Here is a 9779-nt window from a genome sequence, read left to right on the forward strand (position 1 = left end):
CAGCTGACGTAGGGACCGTAAACTCGAATGCTGTCATTTGTTTCTGTCCTAATTTTTCAATGCAATTTTAAATCTGAATTTTAACCGGTACTGTATATATATTTACGGAAAGGCACACTGCCCTGAGCCAGTTCACCGAGAGGGCGACATAAAAATCAAACTAATCCATCAAACAAAATTATTGTTTGCAGATACTGCAAGGCTTGGAGCGCCTCTTCTCTTCTAGACTAAAAGAAGAAACTTCCTGCGTTCTACAATAAAGAAAAGCATCTCTGAGCATTCACAGAGTGCTTTCTCCGCCGGCAACGGCCGCCTGCCTTCAGATTCTCAAGAAGCGGGGAAGCTGGCAGGATGCCCAATGCAACCCCAAGCTCTGGCATCTCTTCCATGAACAATTAAGTCCTGCTTCCGCATCTCCTGCCAGCATTCTTGAACCATAATCTGGACGTTTTTCAAAAATTCCCGAGCTTAGAGCCGAATTCCAGGCCCAGCGTTAAACTTCAGGCTGGTTTTCCGTCCCTGCCTGTACCCGCTGGATTTCAGCACAGCAGCGGAGAAGACCAACAAGGGGAAATATGCAATGTAAAAAAATTATTATAAGTTCCTCCTTCATGAGCCCATAAAGAGTTCAGATGCTGCGAAAGAGGGGCTACGTAGGAGGGTCCTGCAGGGCGGAAAACCCCAGGTGGATTCAAGCAGGTGAGCCAAGCCAGCAGACCGGAGGAGAGATGCACGCGCCCCCTCCCCACGCAGAGTGGCGTTGTGGAAAATTCCTCCCCCAAGCCAAACACGGAGACTGGGCAGCTCTGGAGGGCAAGCCCAGCCAGTCTGTTAAGTCTGCTGGAGATTCAGGAAGGGTCCAGGTTGAAAACACACCCAAACGAATTCTTGGACTGCTCATCTGCCAGCAATGGCTGTGCCTCGGTTTCATCAGCGGTGATAAAAAGATGCCCCCCCCTCCCCGCCCCGAGAGAAAGAGAGTGAGCAAAAGTCCCTGCTCTCCTGCGGGTGACGACAAGGACGTTACCAAGTGGAATGGATGGAAGGTGGGTAAAACGACCACTCCCTTTACTCTTCCCTGCGGGCATATTTTTGGCACTGACCTTTGCGTCCTTTTCTGGAGTGGCATTCGGTCGGATCTTTTACGGCCCAAACCCCGAGGCTGCCTTAGAGGTGGCGGCCCACCAGCGGCCGCCCTCTTCCCTCCCTCCGACAACAACAGGAAAAGAAATCTCCCTCCGCCAGGGCCTAATCGTCCCCCCCCCCTCCGCTGGACCTGAATCGACCGTTTATATCAAAACGCCAGTGAAAGAGAGACTCACCCACGTGCATTTCAGCTGACATCTCTCCACCGCCAACCCCCCCCCCCTTCCACACTCCCGCCAACCCCGCCCCACTCATGGCAGCTGTGGTGAACTCTGCCCCACTTCCCTAGAGAGAGACACACACACACACACACACACAAACACACACACACACACACACACACGGCGCTGGCTCCCTTGGGAGATGGACGAGGGCTCAAGGAGAGGGGTGGCCCCAGGCGGCACCAGGCCTCCCAGGCCGAGACGAGCAGCCGGCCAGCGCTGTAAGCTGCCGGAATATATGCAAGAGACCACAGCAACGGGGAGGGGCAGAACACTAGGCCTGCAGCCCAGCAACCCGCTCTGCCTAGAACCAGCTCTTCCCGTGATTTCCGTCCAGGGAGCTTTGCTCTTCCGACACCTCTCTGCAAGGTTCAGAGGCGCTTTCCGCCACGGGGCGGCCGATGGGCATTGCACACGCCAGCCCCTAATCCAAGATAACCCCCCGGGAAGATGCGGGCTGCTTTTTACGAGCGGGGGAACCGAGGCAAGGGAACCAAGGAGGAGCAGAGCTCCGGTTCGAAAGCATTTCAACCCAACGAGAGCAGGGCAGCAGGGCCGGTGGAGTTAGGCTCCCAACGGGAACTCCTAGCAGTGCTGTCAAGAGACGGAGCGATTAACCTAAATTTCAACGGTGCCTGTTAATGCGCTGGAGGAAGGCCCACTGTTTCTCGGCATAGCCCTCCCCCCACCCACCCACTCAGCCCCCTCGTCTGCTGCACTAAACTAACTTACAGGGTTCGCCGTCTGGGGAGATAATGCGTCTGAAGCGCTTTCAGCTATGTCTAAACACAACGTTTTTGGTAATAATCCACTTCCGCGTCAGCCGATGAAATCACACGAAGGACACCAGAAGAGCACTGCTGGGTCAGGCCAGCGAGGGTCCATCTAGTCCAGCCTCCTGTCTCACAGAGCGGTCAACCAGCTCCTCCGGAGGGCCAATAATGGGGCAGAGAGGCCGAGGCCTTCCCAAGAGGAAGCTCTGAATGTGGAGTTTCCCCTCCATGACCATGGCTGGTAGCCTCTGTGGATCCTCCACGGATCTATCTAACCCCCTAAACGTTATGTATGCCTATCGCCATTTGTCGTCGAGGAAGAAGAGGAAGAAGAAGAAGAAGAATGATCAAAGGCCTATCTTTGACCATTGAGGAGGTTGACAGGACCATATAGAAGAGTTGGTTCTTATATGCCGCTTTTCCCTACCCGAAGGAGGCTCAAAGCGGCTTACAATTGCCTTCCCTTTCCTCTCCCCACAACGGACACCCTGTGAGAGAGGTGAGGCTGAGACAGCTCTGATATTACTGAAGAAGAAGAGTTGGTTCTTATATGCCACTTTTCTCTACCCAAAGGAGGCTCAAAGCGGCTTACAGTCGCCTTCCCTTTCCTCTCCCCACAACAGACACCCTGTGAGGTGGGTGAGGCTGAGAGAGCCCTGATATTCCTGCTCAGTCAGAACAGTTTTATCAGTGCCATGGCGAGCCCAAGGTCATCCAGCTGGTTGCATGTGGGGGAGCGCAGAATCGAACCCGGCATGCCAGATTAGAAGTCTGCACTCCTAACCACGACACCAAACTGGCAAGAACAGCAGCAGCAAGAGAACAACGGCAGCAATGCCTCTGAGCATGCACTGGATGCCTTTCCCTCCACAGCTGTGCATTTAGAAGTCACCCTCTTCCCCCTGCCTCGGCAGTTACAAACCGCCCAATACACGGTCCCTACACACACACACCAACACACAAAAACACACAGGTCTATTAATGTCCTTGAGAAGGCCAGCTGAACGTGCCCAGCCTTGAACAGAGCACATAGGCACTCTCAAAACTCCAAGGACACTTGGGTTTCAAGAAAAAAATATAAACTGTTTCCCTCCTACCAAGAGGGCTGCAGAATTTTAGAAGTTGTTTCTTTTTTTTTTTGGGGGGGGGGGAGTTTCAATCAGACCCTGCAAGGAGTTGTTCTGTTTACAAGGATTTGCCCTTGTTCGGCTGTAGATCACACACACCCTGTGTACTTGGGGAGAATCCCCCACACCCTCCACCCTCTTATTTGGAGACAGCATGGCCTAGATCAGGGGTAGTCAAGACTGCGGCCCTCCAGATGTCTATGGACTACAATTCCCAGGAGCCCCCTGCCAGCGAATGCTGGCAGGGGGCTCTTGGGAATTGTAGTCCATGGACATCTGGAGGGCCGCAGTTTGACTACCCCTGGCCTAGATTCTACAACTGGGAGGGTAACAGTGGCATTTTCTGATGGATTCCCCTCCCAGCTACCTTCCCAAGGTGCCCCCTTGACAGACCTCCCCCCTCCCTCCACTTACAACGCCAAAGCTCAAACAATGCAAATGTCATTTCCCTGCCGTGATTGCTTCAGAGACACCCAGGAACAAGGTTCAACCCCCTGCTCCGCTGTGTCGCTCCCCCCTCCCTCCGCCCCCAGCTGCTTCAGCCAGGCCACGATTTCTCAGCCACGTCCTCCCTGGCACGCGCAGAACCTGCGCACGGGCCCTGGGCGGAACTGCACTCTTGCAAGCGAATGTTCACCCCGTGCACATTTACTGGGCCCTCCCGCAAGGGTGGGCGAAACGCAACACCTCTGTATGCATGGTCGAGTTCCTGCTGCAGTTGTCGTCGTTGATATTAATTATTATGATATTTATTTATTTATATTTATTTCCCGCTGCTCTTTGGAAGATCGGTTCGCGGTCGGTTACAACCAGAAAATCACAAAACCCCACGCAAATGGTGAAATACTTAAAAATATTTAAAAGCCCACAATAACCCAGTGGCAAAGAATATGATCCCCACCTGCTCCCCCCCAATCCCACCCCCCACCCAGAACCTCAGGGAAAGATCTAGGGGTGCCGGCCATATCAGCTAAGTGATAGATATCATTAAATTTGGAGGGGCCCTAGATCTTCCGTGCCGGGATCTCAACCAAAGACCTGGCGGAACAGCTCTGTCATACAGGCCCTAACCCTACGGGGCCCACATCTGTGGGAATCTCTCGCATGCACTGACCTGTTGATTTCTCCCACAAAACAGCACCGAGGGCAGGCAGCACACCAAACCCTGTGTGCAACTGGGACCGCATGTTCACACACACGCATGCATGCGTGCATTCCGCGGCAATAGCAACAACGCAGCCCCTTGCACACTTACGAAAACAACCCAAAGTAGCATCTCGTTACAGGGGATCCACAACAACGCACCCATCAAAACAGTCGTTTGCACACTTATGAAAACACCCAATGCATTTCATTTATTTATATTTGGATTTTTATACCGCCCGTTCTTTACAGCTCTGGGCGGTTACATCTCGTTATAGCAACATCTCGTTACGGGGGATCCAGGGGTGCATGCAGCTCCATTAACACAAGGTTCCCAAAAAACAACAAGAAGGAACTGTCAGCAACGTGTGGCAGAAACCAGAGCCCGGGACACCTCAAACGAAGAGGAGGGATTAATCCCAAATGCAGGCAAAGCTTGCCCAGGTGTCTCTGCAACTCTGTTGACCGTGCTCAGAGCAGTAACAATTGGGACAGGACGGACAATCCGGCTGGGCCCCAAGAGAGGACTTCCCTGGGCCATCCCAGGCAAAGGTCAGACAGGGTGAGGCAGCCAGGCCTCCGTGGTGGCCACCTTATGAGAGAGTGCCCGAGCGATGACTACCTCTCCGCCACGCTCCTGCCAAAACGAAGGAGGCCGGCAAGCGAAAGCAGCCAGCCACGTGGGGCACGATAACCATAACCCCTCCAGACAGGGTGCAAAGGCCCTGGGGAAAGTCCAGGGTTCACAGCAGCGGGAGCTGAGCTTCAGATTCAGAAACCCCATTTCTGGGACGTGACACAGATGTGCCAATCCACTAGTGCCTGCCGGCGCCTCGATGGGCCCAACCACGGGAAGAGGGGCTGCGAAGCGAACCCCCAAAGTACACCGCAAAAAAAACAAGGCCCTGTGTCCTCAACAGAGGCGATTTCCTCCGATGGAAGGAGTCTTCCCTGGGCGGAAAGCACCCCAAGACCCTTACCAACAGCCTTTCCACCCAGAGGAAATCTCCTGGCTCGGCCGCCCTCACCCACCCAACACGCTCCTTCTGAAAACACAAGTCCTTAGGGCCAAGGACCCGTTTCGTCACCGCTGCTGGGGACAGCAATTCTGAGCAAGTATTCCCTTTGCTACTGCACAACGCCAATGGATTTTCATGGACCTGGGCCCAGACGGCCTGCAAAGGGCTTGCAAAGGTCACCTTTCTCCCAGGCAGTGGGGAGAGCCCCTGTCCTTTCTAAAGGCTGAGCAAGGAGCATCCCAAGACAGGCCACAGTGGCTTGTGCTGGAAGCTGCAGGGAAGAAGCAGCCAACACCAAAGGTATCAGAGACTCTTCCGTAGTCAGCCAAGGGTGCATTTTCCTATGAAAGTATCTCTCTCCCCCCATTTCAGCGTCTGTCTGCTTCCTGTTTGCATGCTATAAAAACACAGAAAAGAGCCTTCCTTCCTTCCTTCCTTCCTTCCTTCCTTCCTTCCTTCCTTCCTTCCTTCCTTCCTTCCTTCCTTCCTTCCTTCCTTCCTTCCTTCCTTCCTTCCTTCCTTCCTTCCTTCCTTCCTTCCTTCCTTCCTTCCTTCCTGTTTGCCCATCCTAAACGCCGATATTCCTGGACCACGTACCCAAAAGCGTGAGATTTCGGACTCAAGGCTGAAAGCGCTCCACTACTCTGTCCTGCTTCTGCAGCAGGGGGAAAAAGAATTTGTGGGTCTGATTCCCAGCTCCGACCTCTGACACCGGACCGGCCGCATTCTTGGCCTGCGCTAACCCCGGGACTCGCTCAGGGACACGGCGCAACCTGCTTTTGGGGAGGACGCTGCGACCTCGCTCCCGGTCGTGACCTTTCCCCTGCACGCCGCCAGTCACCCAGCACTTGGGACTTCCTTCAACTCCTCCTAGCTACGTAGGGAGAGAGAAAGAGAGAGAGAGAAAACGCAGGCAGAATCACACCTTTTCCTCCACTGGTGGTAAACATGAGTATCCACCTCTCCCTGCCCCACATCCAGAGCAAAAGTCAGATCCTTTTCCAGAGAGCCAGCAACCCGATGAAACAAGGAACGGCAGAGGGGGACTCAGGCATGGGGGGGGGGGACCGGGATAGAGCTGGGGGCAGCCGCATGGGGCAAGAGGAACAGCCATCTGACCGGATCTGCATGAGAAGAAAATGCTCCAGGACGAGGCCAGAGAGCCTGCCCTGAGACCATGGCTGCTTCCCTTCTCCTCCCTGAGCCGCTTTCCCCCTTGTGACTGACTGCCTGCCCCAGCCTGCTTTTCTTGGAGTCAACGGATACCTCCCCCCCCCAGCCCAGCCCACACCTGTTTTTAGGGGAAGGGGCCGAAGCACACCTGGCTTGACCCCGTCATCTCCCCCCTGACCCACACGGCGGCCATCCTGGAAACGAAGGGCAGGGCTCCTCTTCCTTGTGCCCCCCCCATTCCCCCTGCAACTTGTCCCAGCAAGCTACAGCAAGGGCGGGGAGAGGGGGGGGGAGAAAATCCAACCACCTTTCCAAGATCCGAGAGGGGCGGGACGGCCAGAGGGCACCTCCTTGCGCGGCGGTCTCTTCCCCCCTGGGACAGAAGCGAGCAAGGACTCGCAGGCTGCATGTGGGCCACGACGTGGGGGGGCCACGAACCGCCCCCCCCAAAGCCACACACACACACACCCCAGTGCCCCCCCCCGAAATGCAAAACAGCCAAGTTTGGAAGCGCCAGGATGCATCCGCCTCGGAGGGCTCCCCGCCTCCCCCCAAATCCGGCCACGTCCCACGAGGGGCAGCTGTCAACTTGGGCAGCGATAGGAGCTTCACCGTCGCCCCTCAGAATCCCCCTTCCGGCAAGGGCAGGATCCCTCTGCAGGGATCCCTCTGCAACTCCAAGTAATCCCCTTCTCCCCCCCCCCCCCCAAGCTGCTCTGACCAAGCCAGGATGGGGAACCCATCCCTCCCCCCCCCAAGCCCTCCCCCAAGCCCTCCCCCACAGGACGGGGAGGATCCCTGGCGCAGGCGAAGTTCAAGCCAGCGCAGCCGGAAAACGGGCCTAGCTGTCAACCTCGGAGGGCTCCGGCGCAGTCCCCCCTGCCGCCCCCCCCCCACCCCAGGCTTGTGATCCGCCAGCCCCATGCCAAGCGGCCTTATTTTTTAGGAAAATATTTACCCATCTCTCCCCCCCCCCCTCTTTCAAAGACCAATAGAAAAACACCCTCCCTCCCCCTTCCTGCAAACAGCCAACGTCAAAAGTAGTGGCGCTTCCCCCGCGGCGGCCGCGGCCCTCCCGCAAGCCCCACCGAGACAGGCAGGCAGGCAGGCACGCGTGCACCCCCCCCCACACACCCCCCCCCGCCGCGCGCACACGGGCGCCTTTTTAAGAGTTCTTAAGATAAATCCGAGGCGCAGAACCGACGGATCGCGCCCCGCTTGGGATTAGGAGCGGCGGCCCGCGCAGGATTGGGGGTGGGGGTGGGGGTGGGGGTGGGGGTGGGGGTGGGGGTGGGGGTGGGGGGGAAATGCTATTTAAATCCCACCCCGTTGCAAAGAGCACCACCGTAATGCTCCGAGCCCAAGACGGCGGCGGCGGCGGCGGAGGAGGAGGAGGGTGGGGGTCCCCCGCTTCGCTGCGCCCCCTCCTCCCTGGACTCCCCAGCTTGCCATTTTTGCAAGGCGCAAGGGGGGGGAGGCCTCCTCTCGAGGAGCGCCGTAAACAAACCCGCGATCCCCCCCCCCCCCGCCCGCCGGACCGACCGACTCCCCCCTTCTCCTCCCGGGCCGAGTCTCTCCAACTCCGGAGGTGCCGCGCCTCCGCGCCCGCTCGCCCCTCCTCCAGCGGCCGGGGCAGAGCCCGAGCGCCCTGCGCGCTCCCACAGCCGCGCACCGAGGGGACAGCGCCGGCAAGGAGGAGGAAGGAAGGACGGAGGGAGGGAGGGAGGGGGCTCTGCAACGTCGCCGGCGGCCAGAACAGCTGCGGCGGGACGGGGCGCGCAGGGGGGACAGCTGGCGGCGGCGGCGGCGGGAAGACACGTCCGGGTGGCCGGGCAGGCGCAGGGCGGCCGCATCCACCTACCTCCCTCCCTTCCTCCCTTGCTCGGGGCGGCTGCTGCTGCTGCTGCTGCTCCGGCGGCTCCCTCGCCTGGCGGGCTTCCCCCGGCCCGGTCCCTCCTCCTCCTGCGCCGCCGCCTCCTCGTCCTCGTCGTCCTGGTGGGCAAGCAGGAAGCTGGCGCCGGGCCGCCCTCCCCGTCCGCGCCGCGCGCCTCGCCAGCCGGAGCTCGCCGGCGCGCGTCTTCGGGGCAGCCCCGGGCGGAGGACCGGCCGTGCGCGGCGGAGGGGAGGCGGCGGGGCTGGCGTTGGCGGCGCTGGGGAGCTGCGGGCTGGGCGCTCTCCGCCTCCTCCTTCTCCGCCTCCTCCTGCGCCTCCGCCTCCTCCTGCTGCCGCCGCTGCCGCTGGCGTGTTTGTGTCACTCGAGCTGGGGAAATGGACTCGGCGAGCCGGAGGGAAGGAGGCCGGCCTGGCTCCGCCTCCGCCCGCCCGCCCGCCTGCCTGGCTGCCTTCCTCCGGCCGGCCTGACGCTGCTGCACCCTGCAGGACGGCCCAGGACGCGCCGCGCCGGGGCGCACGGAGGGACGGGCAAAGGCGAGCGCTCGGCGCCCGGGGACGGAGACCGGGCGACGATGCGCCAAACGCGCGCAGGCTCCCGCCGGATCCTGAGCCTGGGGATGGCCGAGACCGCGCTTGGCTTAGAACGGGCGCTCTCCGGAGGCCCGGGGACTACAGTTTCCAGGAGCCCCTGCCGGCACCACGCTGGCAGAGGCTCATGGGAATTGTAGTCCACGGACCTCTGGCGAGCCACCCCCCCCCCACCCCGGAATGGGGCTCAGGCAGCTCACAAGGGGTCACGGTGATGGGTAAAGCCGTCCTTGCCACCGTCTTATATTTTTGCACTGGGATGCTCCTCCTTGTTGGAATGGGCTCAGTGACTGCAAATCAACATTTTCGTCTTGCTCCGTGTTCACTAGGCTCCAATGGAAACCCAAAGGGATCCAGAAGCTTGGGACATTGATTTGGAAGTAAGGAATTGGGCAGCCTTTTAATATATGTCCTTTATTTCTGTTCTGTCTTTCTCCAGAGAGACTGCCGGGGGCCGTGCTTAAGAGTGGCGAACGCTTGTCCCGAGAGCCGGGTTCGATCCCCCCACTCCGCACGCAGCCGCCTGGGTGACCTTGGGCCAGTCCCAGTTCTCTCAGGACTCTCTCAGCCCCACCTGCCTCAAAGGGTGCCCGTGGTCCTAGTTGGACGTTGGCTATCCAGGGGTTAGCGTCAGATGAGGACCAGGGCCCAGTGCGGGTTCAAATCCACCCTCTGCCGTGAAGCTAAGGCCTACGT

The 9779-nt window shown here is 58.8% G+C and overlaps 1 protein-coding gene across 2 annotated transcripts in view; it reads right to left on the reverse strand.

Annotated features, from left to right (window-relative positions):
* Positions 1 to 8841, reverse strand: part of THRA (thyroid hormone receptor alpha) — a 116870-nt gene extending 108029 nt beyond the window's left edge. Inside the window, exon 1 of one of the 2 annotated variants that reach the window (XM_077315525.1) lies at positions 8464 to 8841. The gene's annotated coding sequence lies outside the window, so the exon portion shown is untranslated. The remainder of the gene's footprint in view (positions 1 to 8463) is intronic. The other variant, XM_077315524.1, reaches the window with a different exon arrangement.
* Between the last annotated feature and the right edge of the window lie 938 nt (positions 8842 to 9779).

Source organism: Paroedura picta, chromosome 16 (genome assembly GCF_049243985.1).
Source record: "Paroedura picta isolate Pp20150507F chromosome 16, Ppicta_v3.0, whole genome shotgun sequence".
NCBI lineage: Eukaryota > Metazoa > Chordata > Lepidosauria > Squamata > Gekkonidae > Paroedura > Paroedura picta.